The sequence below is a fragment of the Ictalurus punctatus genome, chromosome 27 (assembly GCF_001660625.3).
Source record: "Ictalurus punctatus breed USDA103 chromosome 27, Coco_2.0, whole genome shotgun sequence".
Taxonomy (NCBI): Eukaryota; Metazoa; Chordata; class Actinopteri; order Siluriformes; family Ictaluridae; genus Ictalurus; species Ictalurus punctatus.
The window spans coordinates 2,697,501-2,720,413 of record NC_030442.2 but is presented as its reverse complement, the minus strand read 5'-3'; the positions used below and the strand labels follow the sequence as shown (position 1 = coordinate 2,720,413).

At 42.9% G+C, this 22,913-nt stretch overlaps 1 protein-coding gene across 2 annotated transcripts in view; it reads right to left on the bottom strand.

Moving 5' to 3' along the window:
* Positions 1-22,913, bottom strand: part of add3a (adducin 3 (gamma) a) — a 71,634-nt gene that overhangs the window by 42,396 nt on the left and 6,325 nt on the right. For both annotated transcript variants that reach the window (XM_017458908.3, XM_017458914.3), the window contains exon 2: positions 6,168-6,223. The gene's annotated coding sequence lies outside the window, so the exon portion shown is untranslated. The remainder of the gene's footprint in view (positions 1-6,167; positions 6,224-22,913) is intronic.

Below are 22,913 nucleotides of genomic sequence, written 5' to 3'. Positions count from 1 at the left end.
CCAAGTTAGTACGAACGCCCGACAGCAACTGGTGTATTAACTTGCAACGAGTTCAACGCAACTGGACACCGAGATCAACGTTTAAAACATCGTTAAGAAAAAAAAAAAAACTCTACTTTTCTGATGTGGAACCTACAGGTTACGCTAACCTATAACATACCATTTAGTACGGTAACAGTGTGGAATAACGGTACGTCGGAAAAGTCGTATTTACGAGTCGAACGCGCATGAACGCCACCATAAAGTCCATAATTACGAGTGGGGACACTCTGGAAGAAAACACGGTGGAACCGCGTAGTTAATTAAGAGAAGACACGTCGACGTCGTAATTCCGACTTCCTAACTCGTAAATAAGGACTTCCCAGAAGGACCTGAACGCACACTTAGACAAGGACCTTCGCGATTGGCCGGCCCTCTTTTGATGACGTCGGATTGTTGCGGTAACGTAAATTGTTTTAAAAAAAAAAAAAAAAAAAAAAAAAAAAAAAAAAAAAAAGTGTTACATAACAGTCGCGGACGGAAACACAACGAAACCACAGCGGACCTTTTTGCCGATGCGACTCTGAGGAGTCCCTGAACTCTGCATGAACACGCTTAATAACGTACGCAGCAAAACCTCAGCGCAGCAACCTCGTCGACTTATGCCTTTTTAATTGCTGGGTGCTGAAGCGAGCAATGCTGACCCAAGTAGAAAAAAAAACAAAACAAATCAAACCAGAAACGAAAATTATGGAGAAAAAATACGGACATGGACGCATCTCAAACCGGAGAACCTTGGCGAGATCTGCAGTTGTCTGCGAGGCAGCATAATAAATAAACAAATCTATATATAATTAAATATTGATGACGCGTCTGGCGTTCGTCCATCGCCTGGCGGAGAGCCGAGCTTGTTTAGCTTCTGGCATCTTCCATTTCAGCTGAGAGTCCGGATTCTGATTAAGGTTGGAAAGGGATGGAAAAATAAATAAATTAATAATAACCGTACCATCCAGTATGACGGTTTACCAGATCGTCAACATGTGGATACAAAAAAGCTTGTGGATAATTTAGTGCAACACACCAAACCTGTTAAAAATGCTTCTTTATCTGTGCTGGTTTAACATAGCGAGAACACTATTTCAGATTTCCGTCAATCACGGCATACCGGGATACCAATACATCATTCCAGCTGTAATCCCAGGTCCTTCTACAGTATCTCTGGAATTCTGCCCAGAAATGGAACAGTCTGGAACAGTTTAAGCGAGCGCTAAGATAAGTTCCTGAATTATCTGAGCTCGAGCCAATCACGCCAGTCTGCAGTGCAGTCCCTGGGCAGAGCGACTGATCCTTCATACACACTCGGAGAGTTCCCTAAACCGCACCACATACCTGCCTGAAATAGCTACAGTTCACCCGCAGTCTAAAAGCGACACCAGTCTGTTTTGCTCAGGCGCATTCTGCAGTTTAAAAAGGGATGATTAACATTTGCAGCATGCACCTGCCAGAAAAAAAGCTCCCACACAAACTAAAAAAATAAATAAATAAAAATATCACCCAACCCCCATCCCCAACACTCCCTTTTGTTAGTAACAAGCAAACCAGCTAACTAATGATTGACGCTGATCCAAAGCTAATACTTGTATATACAGAATAACTCCGACATTAATAAGTGCTACTTTGTTTACTGTTGACGCATGTAAGCAGCCATGTTGATTCGACTCCACTTGCTGAACTCCGGGTTCAGGACACCGTCCCAGGTTGACAAGTCGAGGGACCGTTTTCATTGTCCCCCCCCAGTTTGGAAATCACGAGTTACAAGTTTTATTCGAATGCAGCATTAGTGTACTGAAAAAAAGGGATCGAAAACAATCCTAGCTAAAATTTCATTCTCAAAGGATTCGCATAATAATAGGTCACACACACACACAAAATAATGGATTCAAGTAAAAATAATTCACTCGAAAAAGGTTCAATTGAAAAAGCTCGACTTGGAAATGGTTCACACAAACGATTCATGTGAAAATGGTTCACACCAAAATGGTTGGCTTGGTCATGGTTCCCATGGAAATGATTCATACAAAAATGATTCATGTGAAAATGGTTGGCTTCGTAATGCGCTTTGCATGGCAGCTCCGCTACCGTTGGTATGTGAGTGTGTGTGTGTGTGTGTGTGTGTGTGTGTGAGAATGGGTGAATGAGACAGTGTAAAGCGCTTTGGATAAAAGTGCTATATAAATGCAAACCATTTAATGGTTCAAATGGAAATGATTCCTACAAAAATGATTCACGTGAAAATGGTTCACATGAAAAAGGTTGAGTAAATGGTTCCTATGGAAATAATTCACACACAAAAAAAAATAAATAGATTCATGAGAATATGGTTCACACCAAAATGATTTACATGAAACTGGTGGACATGGCCATGGTTTACACAAAACTGGTTCACACAAACCTCACATGACAACGATTGTTGTTAAAATAATTTATGCAAAAAATTATTCATATGATGACACTATTACATCTGTGGATGTCGCCTCAAGCAAGAAACACTATTCATCAGACTCGGTAATGTCGTTTCGGCCAGATGTGTACAGGATGTTGTCAGTTTTTCAAACTGGAGCTTACAAAAGTACAAGAAAATGAATTCATGGTAAGCTACATTAACTGTAATGTAGCCAGAGGCCACTAGCTTAGCCAACATTTCTGCTGAATCATCATGTAAACCATCTCTTACTAACTAACTGACTATGACTACCTAGCATACTATTAGCTAGCTACGACACAAACTACGCTAGGTAATACGGCTAAATATTATATTAGCTTGGCCTTCCTGGCAGCGGTCAGGCTACAGCTACCTCAAACAAACTGCTAATTCGCAGATTAGCTAGCTACTAAACGGTGTACAACAGCGTGGAGAAACAAACACCACAGATATTAGCACAGAATTAAATGTTAAAGAGTTAAATCAGTGATGCATGTGTGTTTGGGGTCTGAATTTAGCGCTGACGCTACGAGGCTAATGTAGGTAACAAACAATAACAGCTAATCTCTGTATGCTAAGGCATTTCATCCTTAATGCTATTAGCATAATTCTGAGATTCACAATAGTGTCTTAGTATGACAGAATGCGTGATTTAGTCATAATGTGGGGTGTGTGTGAGAGACACATTCCAATAATAGAGAATGAAAGATGCTTATCAGCTAGCAAAAACGCCCCTAAAGGGAATTTTAAGAATTGTGAATCAGTCAGTGAGCTGTGTGTGTGTTTGTGTGTGAGAGAGATTAATTAATTGCACCCCCACAGATAAAATCCACTGACAGGGAGAATCTTAAACACATGCCGTTAGCACACAACGTATAAATCTACCCTGAAAGCTAGCGAATGGCTAACGGCGATGTGGTGATAAGAGCGCTAATGCTAGCAACCGGTCCTGGCACAGCGAGCACCGATGCCTCCTCGGGAATTCGGGGTAAAATGCTTGTGTGGGCAGAGACGGAGTGATGAGACGAGCTCAGGGAGAATTTAGCTGTCTTCTAGCACAGCTGCATTCCACCATACACATGCACACACGTGCGCACACACTTTTCCATCTGTTAAAAGTCAAAGGTCATCTCCAACTACAGCCGAGTCTCCAAGGTCTCAGATAGAGAATTCAGCTTCTCTCTCTCTCTCTCTCTCTCTCTCTCTCTCTCACACACACACACACACCCACCCTTCACTTTATTAAACACCATAAAACAGCAGCAGATTGTTTGGCCATGTCCCAATAGCGGGTCATGCCCTGAAGTTTATTAGCAAATTCTTCTATTGGGGAGAAAAGCTTTGAACCTGTGTACACACACACACGGCAAAGTAGTGTTAGTGGTGTTTATCAGGGAAAGACAGCAGAGTGGGTCTCTTTATTTCATTCTCACTCAATCTCATACACACACACACACACACAAAATACTGTTTTGCTGCATTCTGTAAGCGTGAGGTCAGTCAAGCACAGACTTTATTAAATTAGAGAGAGAGAGAGAGAGAGAGAGAGAGAGAGAGAGAGAGAGAGAGAGAGAGAGAGAGAGAGAGAGCACGCATGACAGAAACAGAAAGTCAGAGGGAGGAACTGGGGACAGAGAAAACAGACAGCTGAGAGAGAGACAGATCTCAAGAGAGACAGGAAGAAAAACAGAGAGATGGGAGAGAGAGACAGACAGAGCAAGACATACAGAGAGACAGAGAGAGAGAGAGAGGAGCAAGAGAGACAGGAGGAGAGATACAGGAAGAAACATGGGGATAGATAGAGACCGGATTAGAAACAGAGAGAGACAGGAAGAGAGAGAGAGAGAGAGAGAGAGAGAGAGAGAGAGAGAGAGAGAGAGAGAGAGACGGGGGGGGGGGGGGGGGGGGGAAGGAAAAAGAGACAGGAAGAAAAACAGAGAGATGGGAAGAGAGGTACAGAAAAAGAGATGGGGAGAGAGAGACAGGGAAAAAAATGGACAGAGGGATTGAAAAAGGGTGCGACAGAGAGGGAGCGAGACAGAGAGAAAGCGAGAGACAGAGGGAGGGCGAGAGACAAACAGAGGGAGGGCGAGAGACAGAGGGAGGGCGAGAGACAGAGGGAGGGCGAGACAAGTTGACTAATCTACAAGTTTGACCTGCACTGTGGTTTGCACTCGGAGCTCAGGGCCTCTGTAAGCGCATGCTTTCATGTTTAAATGTTCTCCTCCGTGCAGCTTTAAGATCGGGAGCAGCGCTGGGGCTCGTGCCTGAGCGACATCATTAAAGAAGAATTCGACTTTTCCGGACACGCATGACATCATGGCACAGAGCAGGGGATGAGGATTTAGACAAGAGAAAGAAGAGAAGAGATGAGAGGGAGTAGTGGGAGGGGCTTGAGAGAGAGAGAGAGAGAACCAGACACTCAGTACAAGAAAGAGAGTGAGAGACAGACGGACAGACAGACACAGAGAGACCGACATACAGCAAGAAAGAGAGAGGGAGCGCAAGACAGACAGGGGAGACAAGGAGAGAGAGAGAGAGGGAGAGAGCGAGCGCAAGAGAGAAAGAAAACAGAGACAGAGAGAGAGACTAAAACTTCAGACTGGATTGCTTTAACAATCACATGTGGGCGTTTCCTCCATCTCAATTTCGCCCTTTTCCCATCTGCCCAGAGGTCTGTGTATCTGATACACAGACAGTCACCAAAGCTCCTCTCTCTCTCTCTCGCCATTACTCACATCACACTCACAAGAGCAATGGAACAAATTAATCTGAGAGAAAAAGAGAGCGCGTGAGTGAGAGAGAGAGAGAGAGAGAGAGAGAGAGAGAGAGAGAGAGAGGGTGGAGGTCTATTCAGGGAGGACGACTGTTAACTTGCATAATCACTTTAAAATTCAACACAAATAAAATCCGATTTAGGACTCGACTCCGAGTGCTACACCGTGCAGTCGTGTTCTTCTCACTTGAACGTTGGAAACACAGATTTAGTGGATTATAATAACAAAATAAATCCCAATCCTCTTTATTCGTAATCCGGCTTGTAGCTGCCGGGATAAGTCTGTCGGGGTGAGTCTAACAGATGCGGGCGGAAGAGTCTAGAACACTTTACTACAGGCGCGGGACAGTGAAGACGCTTGGGCAGGTACGGTCGGGTTTTTGCTCGAATGACATCATTAATGAAGGATTTGACTTTCCTGGACAGGCATGACACCACAATGTCAACCATTAATATTATAGAATATTATATAAGCAGCAGATGACGTCAAAGTGATGGGAAATAAATCGGAAAAACGCACATGCTGAGAGAGGCGGAGAGCGAGAGGGAGAGAAAAAGGGAGAGAGCGAACGAGAGAGACACAGTGCAGCGGGAGGTTTTATAGGAAAATGCTGCTACGGTCATTAGTGCTTTTCCAGCATCATAAATTGTCTGGCCAACTCGACATTACCCGTGACACTCAGCCGAGAGACAGAGAGAGAGAGACGTTCACTAGGACTGGCAACACAGAGGCCACGCTTCTTTCACTAGAACTGACAGAACAGAGGCCACACCCCATTGACTAGGACTAACAGAACAGAGGCCACACCTCCTTCCCATAGTGTGAGAGACACAGAGGCCACACCTCCTTCACTAGGACTAACAGCATAGAGGCCACGCCTCCTTCCCATAGAGACTGAGACCCAGAGGTGACACGCCTCCTTTACCTACCTGCTGAGTGTGACTGCTCCTCCTTCTGCTAGCACCACTGGCACACACGGTCTCACCTGCAACACACAAACACAAATACACACATAAATGCACACACAAAACAGACGCAAGATGAAAACGCTTAGCTAACTCATAGCGAAGGATTCGTTTGAGCCAATTTACCTCATGTTACAGCTAGCTAGCTAGCTAAAAAGTCAGCCCACAGACATAATCCTAATTAGCTAGAAATTAGCCTAACTGCAAGAAAAATATATTTTTAGCAATTAGCATGTACAATTTACTTCAAACTGACAGCAAGTTCCAGATTTCTGTAGCATTTCGCTGAGTCATATTCACTCCTGGGTCTTGGATGAAGGAGTTGGTGGTCATGTGACTGCACGACTAGCCTTTCATTTGACTTGACATACTGATTAACTTTAAATACAAGTTTTGATAACAAACCCAAAAGAGTAGCAACATTTGTCAAGTTATCCATCTATTTATAACATTAGCAGGCTAAGTGGTCAGCTAAGCTAATGCTAACATTATAGTAGTAACAAATACAGAGTAGCAACAATTCTGCTCAAGTGAATTATTTTACTGCACAAGCTAGTTAGCATTATGCTAAATATTACACTGGGTTATTTAAACCAGTGGCCAAGTTCAGCAGTTAGCTAGCTAGCAGGGTAAAGTGTACAGATTGACTAGCTGGCTACGTAAAACTTATTGGAGCACAGCGTAATCTGTAAGATGTGTTTCCTCACAGAACAGCAACGCTTAGGGCAAAAGAGTTGTTTTTTTTCCCCATCAATCAGATCATCTGACTGTACAAACCCTCAATATGAACCGCCATCTCTCTCTCTCTCACACACTCACACACACACACACACACACACACACACAAAGCTGCCGTGTGATCTTCCCAAAGTTTTAGAGATGAAAGCTGGCGAGAACAGTTTAAAAAATATGGGGTTGCTATCGCGTGCTGTCTTTTCATCTCTCTCTCTCTCACACATGCGCACACACACACGCACGGAGTTATCAGTCAGGAAAACAAACAAAAAATAAATCCACCACATTCCTTCTAAGCCCTGTTCAGAAAGTGACGCACTGAGGAAACTTCAGAAATGTAACCATGCCCTAATGATAAATCGCCATGTTTTACATAATTAATACTGATCTTCAGCAGGTGGAGATACACAAGGGACAAAAGAGATACACCTAGAGGACACAGGACAACCTGTGACCGGCGACCATGGCGTGTAGAATTTAAACCAGTGCACTGCATAAACGAATACTAACCCTGTTTGGCTTTTATAACCCAATGACTACAGTCTGAGGATGAGGGAAGGATGGACGGATGAACGGACAGATTAATAAATGGACAGATGGACAGGCTGATGAACAGACAAACAGAAGGATTGATAGGTGGAAAGATGGACAGATGGGTGAATAGACGAATGGAAAGGTGGATGGACGCATTGCTCAATGGAAAGGTGGGCGGTTAGATAAATGGATGAACAGACAAACGGGTGGATAAACACACAGATGGATAGACGGATAACTAGATAGATGGATGGACGGCTAAATGGATAGACAGATGAATAGACAAATGGAAAAACGGATGGACAGACAAATGGACAGACGGACAGATGGATAAACGGACAAATAGAAAGATGGACAGATGGATGAATAGACAAATGGATGCATGGATAAATGGATGAAAAGAAAAAGGGATAAATAGATATACTGTATGGATGAATAAACAAATGGATATGTGGATGAATAGACAAATAGGAGGATAGACAGACGGGTGGATAAATCGATGGATGGATGGATGGGTGGATAAATGAACAGATGTTTGAGGAGACGAATGGAAGGATGGATGGATGCACAGAGAAATGCATGGCTAGGCGGATGCTAGACAGACAGAAAGGAGCAGGAAACCAGCACTGCCTGGAGGACAAATATCCACCCATCTCCTCGAGAACTCTAGGAGCCATAAACACACCCACACACACACACACAGATAACCATCTTTGTCATGTGCTTGATTACATTTGTGTAAATACAAACAGGGACCGCACATAGCGAAATATCTGCATTGTGACTGAAAAATGGCCATTATGCTCCTCTCACTACCAGAAACCCACACAAACTAACACACTAATCACACTCACTCAGTATAAAATGTGAGAGAGGTATGGACGCCGTATTCAGAAAGCTAAGCAAATTGAGAAAGTGCTGTGGACAGCAGTCTGGGTTGTGTTTTGTGTATAGATCGAGGCCAAACAGGAGGGCTTGCCAGAGTAGATGCTGTCCAGCCACAGTTTCATAAGCACTACGCTAAATTAGTCGGTCAGCTTGAACAAGTGTTCCTTGTACGTTTTATCTCTTTATCACTTATGCAAAAGTAACCAAACATTGTTCGGATGGCTCTGGTCGACGGTCTACCCTCATAATATAGAGCAAGCTGCTTTTATTTCGACGGGATGCAACATGCCAACTGTTTCTACCGTTAATGACTCGGGCCCTTTTCAGAACTGGCAGGGGGTCCTGGCTTTTCCCTGCTTATGGGCTTTAATTAAAACACAAGGGCATGTCCTCGAATTACCTACAGGGCGCTTAGACGGTGGTGGATCGTTAGCGCTTCGGTCAGATGCCCTCTAAATCACACACCCGCAGAGCTGTGAATGACGGTCACACGGACTGCCCGAGGGGGTTTGCGAATCCTGGCTCAGCGGTGTTGAGAAACATTGTGGTCTTTTATCGGAGCCACAAACCAGGCAAGAGCTCCCGAATATGGTTAAAATCCGTGGACAGAACTTTACACTGATACCCAAACCTTACCCGAACCAGTTTTTCCATTGCTTACCCATTTTGCTAAGCTTGAAATTCTGATAGGAGCCCCAAACTCAGAAGACACCGTTTAAAGCTACTGCTTTCATAAAGAGTGACTGCAAATAGCATTTTTACTGACAAACAAGTGGTGGTTGATGGAGGTCAGATTGGTTTATCTGCGTTCCTGTAATTGCTCGAAGTAACACCACTACTTAATTACTGTTTACAGCATAAACCAGCAGACGGGTTTTTCCACCTGAGGCATCACATAGCAAAACTACGGCGCGACTTTTGAAAACACACTCCGATTACGCAAATGCGAATCGCTGTTAAACAACAAACAAGTTTCTACATTTACACCGTTTACAAACGTGGTCTTCCCACAACCAAAGAACATGAGAGACGTCAAGACTCTTAGTGGCCGACGTTCAGGTACCATATTCGAATAATGTGCAACAGGCACATTTCTGGAATTCTCACTTGGTAAACACTTCAGGAGTCCATGGAATCAACGTTGCGTTGTTTCGGCTACTTCCGACCGGTGTTTACAACATCTCAATTAGAGCGCGATTCTAGCGGCAGTCCAGAAATCATGACGACTTGGAAACTAGCCAGGTAAAAGCATGTCCTGACCTCCTGTCGTCAAACAGTGACTCACGAATGATTCAGAGATACTCGAGTTGAATTGGCTCCAGAGACGAAACAGTCAGTCAAGGAGCGGAGAGGAAATGCGCTCAGGCAGAACAAACGAGTAGGAGTAATGGCTAGGTATGTGTTCGCTAAACCACTTCAATACGGTTCCCACTCCTCTCTCTCGGGAAAGCCATCCGTCAACTTGAGGGAGGCGAAGCATTGACTGTTAACGGGGTAAGAATATTAATGTGGTTGATTCGTGCTCATAAATGCGTTGTGGCCTTTCTAGCATATTCGGAAAAGTGTTTAGACGATCTCTATATACGTGGGATAGAAGTGCAGAAGTTGCGAACGCAATATCGCGATGCACAACTCCTGCACACACAGGCACCGGAGAGGACGTTAATGATAATCATGTCTTGGAAAGCTCTGATCAATAGCAAGTGTTTTATTGGGCCGCTCTCAATCACTTCGGAGGCGTTTCTTTGTCTGGTCGGTTCACTCCAATCACTGATCGTCTTGGTCCAAACACTGCACACGAACAATATATTTCCTAAAACGTTTATTTTTTTTGTATACAGTATATAAACTAGTTCCCATTGTTTAAATGACGTGCAAGGGAGGTAATCAGGTATCCGTTACAGCATGTAGTGATATACAAACAAGAACCAACATAATGAGGACCAGCAAGAACCAATACATGCAAAATGAGGACCAGCAAGAGTTGCAAGGAACTCGTCACTAGCATACAATAGCGATGCACAGTATCATACTGGTACATCCTTACCCTGTTCCTGTTCATACATCCCTATCCCTGAAGCACAATAAACAATTTAGCATACACAAAAAAAGTGTTTGCTATATGTCCACGTTAGATCTGGACTGTACAAACCCAACAAACTCCACTCAAACAAACCAGATTTTAAAATGGTCCACCCCTTGAACAGGAAGTGCTGTTTCTGTGATGGAAATGGCGACTGTTTTTCTCCAGCAGTTCCCAGCGGGTCGAGGAAAAACGACAGCAGGCTGTGACGAGCTCCAGCGTCTAACACGTGCGGTTTCGTGGCCGAGCGCTGATGGGAGATAAATGCTCAGAGGAAGTCCTGTAAGGTCAAGGTTTTCATTGTGAACCACACCGGACCTGGGTTTCTGATGAACTGGACCTGACATTACCCAGAGTTTCCTTCTAGCTTTTGTCTTGAAAACAATGAAATTATTGATCAAATGTGGGTGGAACGTGCAAAGAAAGTCAAGAAATTCAATTATGGAAGGATTCACACACACACTTGCTTACACTGCGCTAGTCATATAAACGTTTGCTAAGAATACCAAGTAATCTACAGGCTAGTCAGGAAGTAAAGTTGAGGGGAAAAGGCCAATGTTCAAGTTGTAAACAGTCCGTGACCTTTGTAATACCCATTTCCACCTACTCACCACCCCACAACACACACCATAAAGTGATACTAGCAATTAGGCAACGACTATATTTTAAAGGATATTAAAGGACAACATTAAGATCAAAGCATTATAATGGTAAGATCATGGGGAAATAAAACTGAACTGACCCAAGATGCATCAATTTCCCTCCAACACCGCAACACACAAACACACCCCCACAGGTTGATAATGGACTGTCCTCTTCCCGTAGATCTACCCAATCGTGCTTAATTCCTCTTCCACATGATTGCGCTTGTGTTTTATTGATGCAAATTGGGACATGAACTAAAAGCCCAAATGTCAATCTGAATCCCAGACACAAGCAACAAGAGGACCTCACAAATCCCAAACACTAACCACAGAGCCCAAACGAAGCCTTTAAAAAAATGTAACGCGTGGAAAAAACAAAACAGCTGGTGGAAACACAGAGTGCAACAGAGTGTGCTATTTTAAAACGTTTAAATATAAACAGCACAAAACCAATATCACTCGCTCTTTCCCAGCTCCAGACATAAAACTTCCAGAATCTTCTGTCTCTCTCGGCGCCGTTGAAAATGCCCGTGTTCATCAGATTAGCTTCACCAGCATGACATTACTACAATGCAATATGTACTATTAATTAAATCACGCACAGTGGGTTACACGCACCTATCTTGTAGGGTCGGGTGCAAAAGTTTGCGCACCCCATGATTTTCAAATGGCGGCGAAAACAAGCGAACGTAGCTCAAAATCTTTCACAACGCATCTACGATTGAATTGAAAAACGTTCGAAATAAAACGTGGGTGTCTCTTGCGACAATTGAGAAATACAAACAATTGACTGAGAAATAAATTTATTTAGTTTTTGCTGATTATATAATCTGCAATGGAAAATTTTGCATTAAATGAGGTCGGGGGGAGGGGGAGAGCAAAATAGTACCAATCAAAACAGCATAACATCCTTCTAATGAGATTTTTCATGTGTCAAAATGTTTCAAATACAGAGACATCCGTTAAAAAAGTGAATATTTCTAAAAATAAATAAATAAATAAATAGATCTCTCATTATCATTATTGTCTTCTCAAACCTTTACCTGTACTTCCTGGCTCGGCGGCAATGTCAATAACGCTCAAAGATAAGAGACATCATAAACGTATCAGGTGTCTCTTTTTAGCGTGACTGACGTCAATGCTTTAAACACACACACTACACAACCAGGTGACGTCTCACTCCAGAGTGTTCAACACCACATGTAGCTCTGGTGTAAAAACACGGACACTAAAAGAGGACTATTTTAAATCTCTTCTGACATGCTGTACAAGAGCCAAAAACAATACATATCATGCTGTCTAGCGTTTTCCTGTCCCTTTGTAACAGCGCAAAAGGCCCGAGTGGGATCAAGGCCTCACGCCAGGTTCATCCTGAACGCATCCATCACCGAGGCGAAGACCTTTATGACATCACGGGGGCAATAGCCTTACTGCGCCCCTCGACTGTTAGGTGCGATTTGCTTTCATACATGGGATTTAAACATCATATAAAGTGACCCTAAGACCTGAGCATGAATGAAAGGAAATAAGATGACACCGCACACAGTCTCTCACACACACCGGTTCATCTCCCATTCAAAAGCTACTGTCCTCTACTCCCTCGATGCAAAAACAAGACCACTTCCTGTCCATCCCACTTGAGCAGAAGAGGAAATGGAATCGGTTTCCCGTTCCTACAGCAGAAGACGACAGTATCCATCGGTCGCCTCTCTGATACACGCTCGCGCACACGTTATCAGTTCCCACAGCAAGTACATCCTCAGTGCACACACTGATACAGTCGAGTCTGCGTGAAGATAACGAGTCGGCGTCAGAACTAATCTGCCGGGATTTGTTAGGCGTCTCAAAGGAGGGCTCAGACAAATAGATCAGGGGAGTGAAACTGAATGGATAAGGATTTTTGGACACCAACACATCACCAAATTACACACACCTTCAATCCACATCCTTCTTTCTCACACACACACACACACACTGTAGCACGAATTCTGCAACTAACTAATAAATTACTGTGATGTCAGGCGGTAAAGCAGTTACTGTACTATGAAGTAGTGACACCAAGCCTGGACATGTGGCACCTGGAAATATGTGCGTGTGTCCAATCCAACAACAAGCGCAAATCTCTCACCCCAGTCGCAAAACACTGATACACAGCGAGTGTCCCGTGATGATACACAACAGCCACTTGAAAGCTCGCCAGAACGACGGAGCACAAAGTGTAACGTGGCTCCCAGCACTGGAGACATATTGGTTATATAGTAAAACGCAACACGGTATTTTATTTAAGAAGAGTCTGCTTAAACAGGCAGCATTTTTTCTGACTCCCGAGAATCAAAGGCTTCTGAAGTTTCTGAAGGCGGTGCCACATCGTGTATCGTTCTTGAAGAAAATTCTTTCAGCCCTTTGAAAAAAATGGAGCTCCCAGTTTCTTAGGTTCACATTTTCCATAACTCCATTCAATGGATAAAAGCTCAATGAATGTTTCAAAATATGGCAGATGGACGTGACACTCTGACCGTGGGATATATTCAATTTAACCTTCATTTTTTATCTTTAATTTTACCCTTAATTTTAACTTCAACCTCAACTCTAAATTTTAACCTCAACTTAACTGTGTCTTTAATTTTAACCTCAACTTCAACTCTACCTTTAATCTTAACCTCAACTTTAACTCTACCTTTAATATTAACCTCAACTTTAACTCTACCTTTAATCTTAACCTCAACCTTAACTCTACCTTTAATCTTAACCTCAACCTTAACTCTACCTTTAATTGTAACTGCAACCTTAACTTTAACTCTAACTTGAAGCTTACTTAACATTAGCCATAATGTTAACCATAGCTTAAAACTGAACTTTTTCTTTTACCTTACCCGTAACTTGAACCTTAATTTTTATCTTTACCTTAACTTTAATTTTAAAAGTAACTTTAACCTTAACTTAAACAACATAAATCAACTGCCATATCTTGTTTGCCAGAAGTCATTTGCTGTTCCCAACAACTAGCCTACAACCTGACACACATAACAGCTAGCATTAGTTCACATGTGTTAGCTTATATTTGACAGAAGAACTAATCTTATTGAATTTGTTTCACTAACCTGAAAAAATACCCTCAGTAAATAATTGTGTTAGATGAGCTTTAGTGAACATGATTAGAAAACAGTGGCTAGCTCGGACTGAAATCATACCATCACTCATTCATCATTATTTACTATGCAGACTCTTCAATATGGCTGAACAAGAGTCTAGACCAAAATTTAGGTATTCCTTCAGAGTGAACTGAGAAAAGAAAAAAATAATAAAATCAGGAACATTACCTGCGGTTGCAAAGCTAAAAGCTAACTCACAAGACATATCAAAGTAAGAACAATGACTCCCTGAGAAAACATAAGGAAGAAACCTTGAGAGGAACCATGTATTGAGCTTGTGAGAAAATGGAAGGAAAAGAAAACCCTGAAACGCAGCTCGTTTTGTTGAGAGAGTGTTCTCAGGGACGGCTTCGTCGAGCCAGAGCCGTGTCAGGTTTTGACTGTTTATGCGATGTTTGTGTTTTAACCCGACGTGCCAAACCGCAGGTTGATTTATGCTGGCAGGTTTAGATGCAAAACAGTTTACAGAGTTATAATAAAGGCTTGAGGGTAAACAGAAAACAACAAGAATGAGGAAAGAAAGTAAAAAAGTGACTCATCTAAAAAGAGTAAGATCTTATATTCTGTGATATCTTCTGTATCTGATTGCAACATGCATCAGTCACACGCTAAAAGAAAAATGAAGCTATGAGAAAGCTATCTTGCTCCAAGAAGTGTGCGGTAGTGCAAGGCTCTGACATAACGAAAGTGATGTGTGATATGTGTGTGCGTGTGTGCACATGTGTGTGCGCGCGTGTTCTGTAACGCAGTAGGAGGACGGTGCAATTTGGGTCTCTCTACAGGAAAAGCTTTAGGACAGCAGACTGGCTTACATTTGCATTTATTTGCATATGACCACTCGCACACTCACTCCCCCGTATACTGTATGTGCACACAATCACACGCCTAGCCACACGCACAGCCTTAACCGCAGCCCATCTTTTTCAAGACATATGATTAAACAGAGAGGAGATAAAGCAGGCGGGAAAGAATGCAGCTACACCCCATTAAGCATGAAATCTCACAGAAATAACCAGCTGGACCTCTCACAGATGATCCCCAAATCAACACAAAACTCTGCAAACATATGAATCAGTAGCTATGTTTGCTCAGTCTGTTACAAAATCGGGCCAAGATTATATTGGGATCGTCTCAAATCTCAGTCTTAAAAGTCTGTGAGGCCTTGTGTATACCTACGATACATTTTTCTGGCCAAGAGCTAAAGAATCAACGGTTGCAAATCACTTCTGTGTATATCTTTATTTTTTTTAAAAAAAACTTTAACCATGAATTTAAACTTAACCTTGATTCTAATTTTACTTCTAATGTTATTTCTAACTTTAACCTTAACTTTAATTCTAACTTCAACCTTAAAATGTTATCTAACATGAATGATAATTTTAACCTTAACTTTATTTAAACTCTAACTTTACCTCAGGTTCACCCTTAATTCTGTCTTTAACCTTAACTTTCACCTCAACTTTGTCTTTCACCTTAAATCTAATGTTAACCTTAACTTTAATTCTAACTTCAACCTTAAATGCTATCCAACATGAATTCAAATTTTAACCTTAACTTTATTTATTATATTTTAACTCTAAGTTTAACCTTAATTCTGTCTTTAACCATAACTTTCACCTCAACTTTGACCTTAACCTTAAATCTAACTTTAAACCTTAGTGTTCACCTTTACCTAAACTTTAATATTAACCAGTATCTTTAACTTTAATTCTAACTTTAAATTTAACTTTGATTCTAACTTCAACCTTAAATGTTATGTAACATGAATTATAATTCATGTTTATTCAAATTATAACTTTATTTAAACTCTAACTTTACCTTAAGTTCACCCTTAATTCTGTCTTTAACCTTAACTTTCACCTCAACTTTGTCTTTCACCTTAAATCCAACTTTAAACCTTAGTGTTAACCTTTACCTTAATTTTAATATTAACCGGTATCTTTAACTTTAATTCTAACTTTAAACTTAAATGTAACTAGTAGGATGGCCCAAGAGCCATGAGCTTCTGGCCAAAAGCCTCAGAATCTAGGGTTGTAATCTCTCCACACTTCTTTTTTCATACCTTAACGTTAATTCTAATTTGAACCTTAACTTTAACCTGTACCTTAAATTTAAACTTTTCACATTATTGCCTAGCAATTTTAAACAATTTCCTGCTTCTTTCAGTTAAAAGTACAAAAGTGATCTCAGGTGCACAGATTTGCCAATCAGGATATAAAACAATTTTGTAGCAAATCGAATGGAACCCAAATTATATTTTGTGGCAACCTTACAAGGCTGTGGCCAACGCAAGGTTTAAAAAGAAACCCTGCCGTAAACACAGAGCATACTAATGGTGCTTGGTGACGTATATTTGGGTCCGGACCAGAGGCCTGGCATAGCTTAGCACGGTTCAGAGATCTGATTTCAGCTTACAGTATCAAATATGATCCAGCCATGCCTTTAAAGCATTACAGGCTCACACGCCTCCACATACCAGCCTTCACACACACACACACTCACACACACACACACACACCACAGTGGATCTTTCGCCAAGGTGACCCACACCTATTTATGTTTGCATATGCAGCCAGACACTAGGGAATGTCGTAGCGCTCACTGTGCCAGATGTGTACACTGCGGCAGACTCAACAAACAGCGTTAGAAACTTGTGATTTGTGCTTTTCACATGGTCATATGTTCTTAAGAACTGGGAAATATGGACAACAAGCAGAAGACAGACAAGGGTACATGTTCTAGATATCTAGAAATGTCTACAAACTTCATGAAATCTCCAAAAACTTCTAGAAACATCCACAAACAACTAGAAATGCCTAAAAACAGCTAGAAACTTCTACATCAAAAACTGTGTAAAGACTTGTAGAAGCATCTACAAACCTCTCAAAACATCCTTAAGATTTTACAAATATCTACACATCTAGAAATGTCTGAAAACATCCATAAACATCTACAAGAATCTACAAACCTCTACAAAAAAAATTATATGTAAACTCCTAAAAACATCTCCAAACGTATATAAATGTCTAGACATCTAGAAATGTCTGAAACATCTACAAACTTCTACAAAGACCTAGAAATGTCTGAAAAAACATCGAGAAACATCTACAAGCATCTTCAGACTCCAACAAAAATAGCTAGAAATGTCTGAAAGCTTCCAGAAACTTCTACAAGCATCTACAAATGTTTAGAAGTGTCTGCAAATGTCTATAAAAGGTCTACACACATCTCCCAATTTCTACAAACCTTTACTTTTCTAAAAACATCTACATACTTCTAAAAATGTCTGCACACAATTAGAAATTAGGTCTGAAAACCTCCATATACATCTACAAAAATATCCACAAATGTCTATAAACTTCTGGAAAAATCTAGAAATGTGTGAAAACATCCAGAAACGTCTACAAGCATCTACAGTCATCTAGAAATGTCTGCAATTCTCTATAAAAGGTCTAAACACATCTCCAAATATCTACAAACATCTAAACATGTCTAATAACTTCTAGAATAATCAATAAACTTTTAGAAACATCTACAAATATCGAGAAAGTCTCATTCGGGTTTAAGATGGACCATTGATGCCTCCGAGGCCAACAGGTTTACTAATTTGTACGCCTGAAATAGCCTTAAACTTATACTTTAGATGGGAAGGAAAAAGGAAGGACTCTATTGAAGAACAACTAGCTCAGACATTTGACCTTGCTGTGACCTTGACCCTGTTTGGATTCATTCCAAAATCTAAACAGTTCATCTGCTGGTTACAGTGAAAATTCCATATAACTCCGACAAACATTCAACCACTCGTTCGTGAGAGATCACAGTAACGAGAATCTCAGATGGACGCGCAGATACACAGTGCCTCCACCACCTAGTGGGAAATTCATTTTAATAGGAAATAATTTTCACAGGAAGTTTAAGTTTGTGCTTTGGAGATAATTGAACTTTTGTGCTGGAAGAATACGAAGGCAGAAAGCAGTAAAACGAGAAAGGGCGATAGCGCTGACTGATTGGTCAAGCGTGAAGCTGGACTTTGATGCAGCCAATTTCATTCAGCTGAAGGTCAAATGAAGGTCACCTCTCTCATGACAGGAAAACGAGCATAGCTTCATTTACACCACAGCTGTTTGGGCGGTGAGAGATAAATCACCACAAACAGGAACTAAAGCAGGGTGGGACTGCAGGTTTGGTTTTATATATAGTCTGAATTTTGGTGTTATTTTTTCGAAATCGCACTGATACAGCACGTTTCCTCACAGGAGGGATGCCACACGCCCTTCTTCGTTACGGTCAGAGGGTCACACACACAACCCTAATGCAAATTTACAGAACCACATATGGAATCACACACGTAATACACATCAGTTAGGGACGATACCGTGCCCAGAATGTCTGATGAACTTTAGAGTGCTCTCTCACACAAACCCAGGTGCATACTTTACATCAGAGGGTGCTTTAGAATAGACTTCTGAGAAACTTGAGCTGTTACAACCAAAGGAGAACAACAAACGACAGAACACACACATCAACAACCATACACACACCCTCGGGGTTTCACACACAGGAGGAAACATGATCTCTGAGTTTGTTTAAGATCAAACTGACTTGACGTGATCGTAGGTACAGAATAACAAAAGATGAAAAAGTTCCAAGAGCAAACGCACGGAATTGGAAAATGGAAAGCCATCGATGCCAAAATTCACTCAAATTTCACTATAGTCCACAGAGAGACTGAGGATGAACCCCTGATACTTTCCAAATGGGACTTTCCAGATAGCATTAACAAACACTACGTTGTTCTGCACTGTTTGCTCACTTTTCACAAGTAATTAACCACTTCGCAACCAATACCTAGCAGGTCGACATGCATGCTATTAAAACCACACAGACAGGGTCAAATCAGGAAGGCCCACTAGATGGAGCCGTATTTCGTGTCAGAAGAGTGATGGAGATCAAATCGATCTCCAGGATGTGTTATATGGAGGCACCTCCAGGGTTGGGGGTTCGATTCTCATCTCCACCGCGTATACGCGGAGTTTGCAAGTTCTTCTCCAGGTTCCTCCGCATCTCAAAGACATGCGCTGTAGGCTGATTGGCATTTCCAAATTGTCCTTTGTGTGTGTGTGGCACCCCATCCTTGTGCCCCAAGGCTCCCCGTGACCCTGTGTAGGATAAGCGGTACAGAAAAATGGATGGATGGATCGTTTATATCCACCCCCCCCCTGTGGTCTCGCAATGCAATTACACCAAGCAATATTAAAAGGTAGTCTAATATCAAACGCAACTTACGCATTTAAACCAAACTAGGGCCGCTCAATCATAAACATAATCGATGTTTAATGACATCATCAGCCTCCATTATTGCAAAGACAGCCCTATTAGCAATTTTTTTCTCCTTAGACCACACAAATTGCTCAGTTATAGTTACCAGTTTACCGTTAAACTCTTCCGAAAATGCATCTCCATACAGGACACGGTGAAAATAAATGCTCTCGGCATGGCGACCACCCACTAAACATCTCTCTCCATTTAAAAAAGAAAAACAAAGATCACTTGCTTGTCTAAACACACAACAAAGGAGTGTATGGTTTAAAAACCCGCTGAAGCTGAAGGATCACTATGAAGGTCTCGCTATACGGTGATGACTTTAGGGAACTTAGCCAGAGCAACGTGAGCACAGCTGGACTTTTAGCAAAGCTAGCAAGGCACCGAACTAGTGCACCACTGACCATGAGGCCAACACAACGGCGTGCCTAAAGGACTGTTAGCAATAACGCATTTAATATTGTATAGGTTCAAATCGGAAAATCGGCGAAAAAGGCTGAGCAGAAAACCGGGCCGAATGCAGGAAGTACAAATTAAACCCAGATGGAGGCTGCGAGGAAGAGAGAAAGCTGAAATAATAAAAAACAACACACACACACACACACACAAAGGGAAACTTTCTTGAAACTTTCCATTCCATGGCTCCATGTGTCTGTGTGGGTGCGTACGATTCCGATAAGCCCAACACACACAGGGACGGAGTCATGCTGTCCTTTTGGACAGGTTCAGATAAAGAGTTGATGCTTTCCTAATGGCTTCATAGTTGTCTGGTTTTAATCCCACTCCCGCCCGCTCCCGAAGGAATCCTGACCGACCCTACCCTTCTGTACAGAAAGTCTGACCACTTCCTCCGGTTCCCGCAGTTATTACTCGCGGTTCTACTTCTGATCATCATAATTGGCTTCAAAAAAATATAACCCAATTAGCAACCACAGAAAGTGAATGAATGCTGCTCCTACCTGGATGAGAGTAAAACCTTTTTTTTTTGTTGTGTCTTGCAGGATCACGCTCCCGACGCACACCGTTCGTATGCAGTGATCGAGCTACAGTATTCAGAGAGACTGCAAGAGGAAGCGAGAGACCCCAGAACGAAGAGACTGAAATACAGGGAGAAAGTGGTGAGCGAGAGAGAAAGAGAGACACTCGGGAGAGAGCAGAAGTGACAGAGAGGGAGACCGAGAGTGACCGACTCTGGGAAAGAGAATGGCTCTGAGAGAGACACCGAGACAGAGAGGGAGAAATGTGGAAGAAAGAGAGAGAGATTCCAAGGGAGAGATTGGGAGACTACAGAAGAGACTCAAGGGAAAAGAGAGAGCGAGAGAGAGAGAGACTCTGGGACAGAGAGGGAGAGACTACAGGAGGGAGAATGCCTGCGTCCGAAATCAAACTCCATTCGATACTGCATGACCGTCGAAACAGTACGTACTAATCAGGTTGTGTGTGTATTATGACTACCATCCCGGACATACTACATCCGCCATGTTGGCACTGTCATCATGTGACCTTCGATGCCATCATGAACACAAAAATCTTAAAGGGGCCACCAGATTAAAGCAAGCGCACTAACGGTAAAATGCCCATCAGGAAAGTGAACTGAATTAGTAATGTAATGTGGGCGGGGTTAACAGGCCGCTGTTAATTCATTGCTGTTAGCTTGGCCGGCTAAGGCATGCTGGAGATCACATAAAAATGTTTCGAACGCTGTGACGCTGCAAAATCTCACCGGAAGCTGTACACCATCCGGGTATTTCTCGCCTACTGAGAATTCGGACATACTACCCCTCTGGGGTACTGCTTTTCACCTGCTGTGTAGTAGCACGTGATTTCGCACACAGCCAATGACTCTAGGAGGGAGACAGTGAGACTCTGTGAAAGAGAGTGAAAGACTGCAGGAGGGAGAGAGACTCCGTGGGACAAGGATAGAGAGAGAGAGAGAGAGAGAGAGAGAGAGAGAGAGAGAGAGACTCCGTGGGACAAGGAGAGAGAGAGAGAGAGACTCCGTGGGACAAGGAGAGAGAGAGACTCCGTGGGACAAGGAGAGAGAGAGACTCCGTGGGACAAGGAGAGAGAGAGACTCCGTGGGACAAGGAGAGAGAGAGACTCCGTGGGACAAGGAGAGAGAGAGACTCCGTGGGACAAGGAGAGAGAGAGACTCCGTGGGACAAGGAGAGAGAGAGACTCCGTGGGACAAGGAGAGAGAGAGACTCCGTGGGACAAGGAGAGAGAGAGACTCCGTGGGACAAGGAGAGAGAGAGACTCCGTGGGACAAGGAGAGAGAGAGAGAGAGACTCCATGGGACAAGGAGAGAGAGAGAGAGAGAGAGAGAGAGAGAGAGAGAGAGACTCTGTGGGACAAGGAGAGAGAGAGAGAGAGACTCCATGGGACAAGGAGAGAGAGAGACTCTGTGGGACAAGGAGAGAGAGAGAGAGAGAGAGAGAGAGAGAGAGAGAGAGACTGACTCTGTGGGACAAGGAGAGAGAGAGAGAGAGAGAGACTCCGTGGGACAAGGAGAGAGAGAGAGAGAGACTCTGTGGGACAAGGAGAGAGAGAGACTCTGTGGGACAAGGAGAGAGAGAGAGAGAGACTCCATGGGACAAGGAGAGAGAGAGACTCTGTGGGACAAGGAGAGAGAGAGAGAGAGAGAGAGAGAGAGACTCTGTGGGACAAGGAGAGAGAGAGAGAGAGAGAGACTCCGTGGGACAAGGAGAGAGAGAGAGAGAGACTCTGTGGGACAAGGAGAGAGAGAGACTCTGTGGGACAAGGAGAGAGAGAGAGAGAGACTCCATGGGACAAGGAGAGAGAGAGACTCTGTGGGACAAGGAGAGAGAGAGAGAGAGAGAGAGAGAGAGAGAGACTCTGTGGGACAAGGAGAGAGAGAGACTCTGTGGGACAAGGAGAGAGAGAGAGAGAGAGAGAGAGAGAGAGAGAGAGAGACTCTGTGGGACAAGGAGAGAGAGAGAGAGAGACTCCATGGGACAAGGAGAGAGAGAGACTCTGTGGGACAAGGAGAGAGAGAGAGAGAGAGAGAGAGAGAGAGAGAGAGACTGACTCTGTGGGACAAGGAGAGAGAGAGAGAGAGAGAGACTCCGTGGGACAAGGAGAGAGAGAGAGAGAGACTCTGTGGGACAAGGAGAGAGAGAGACTCTGTGGGACAAGGAGAGAGAGAGACTCTGTGGGACAAGGAGAGAGAGAGAGAGAGACTCCATGGGACAAGGAGAGAGAGAGACTCTGTGGGACAAGGAGAGAGAGAGAGAGAGAGAGAGAGAGAGACTCTGTGGGACAAGGAGAGAGAGAGAGAGAGAGAGACTCCGTGGGACAAGGAGAGAGAGAGAGAGAGACTCTGTGGGACAAG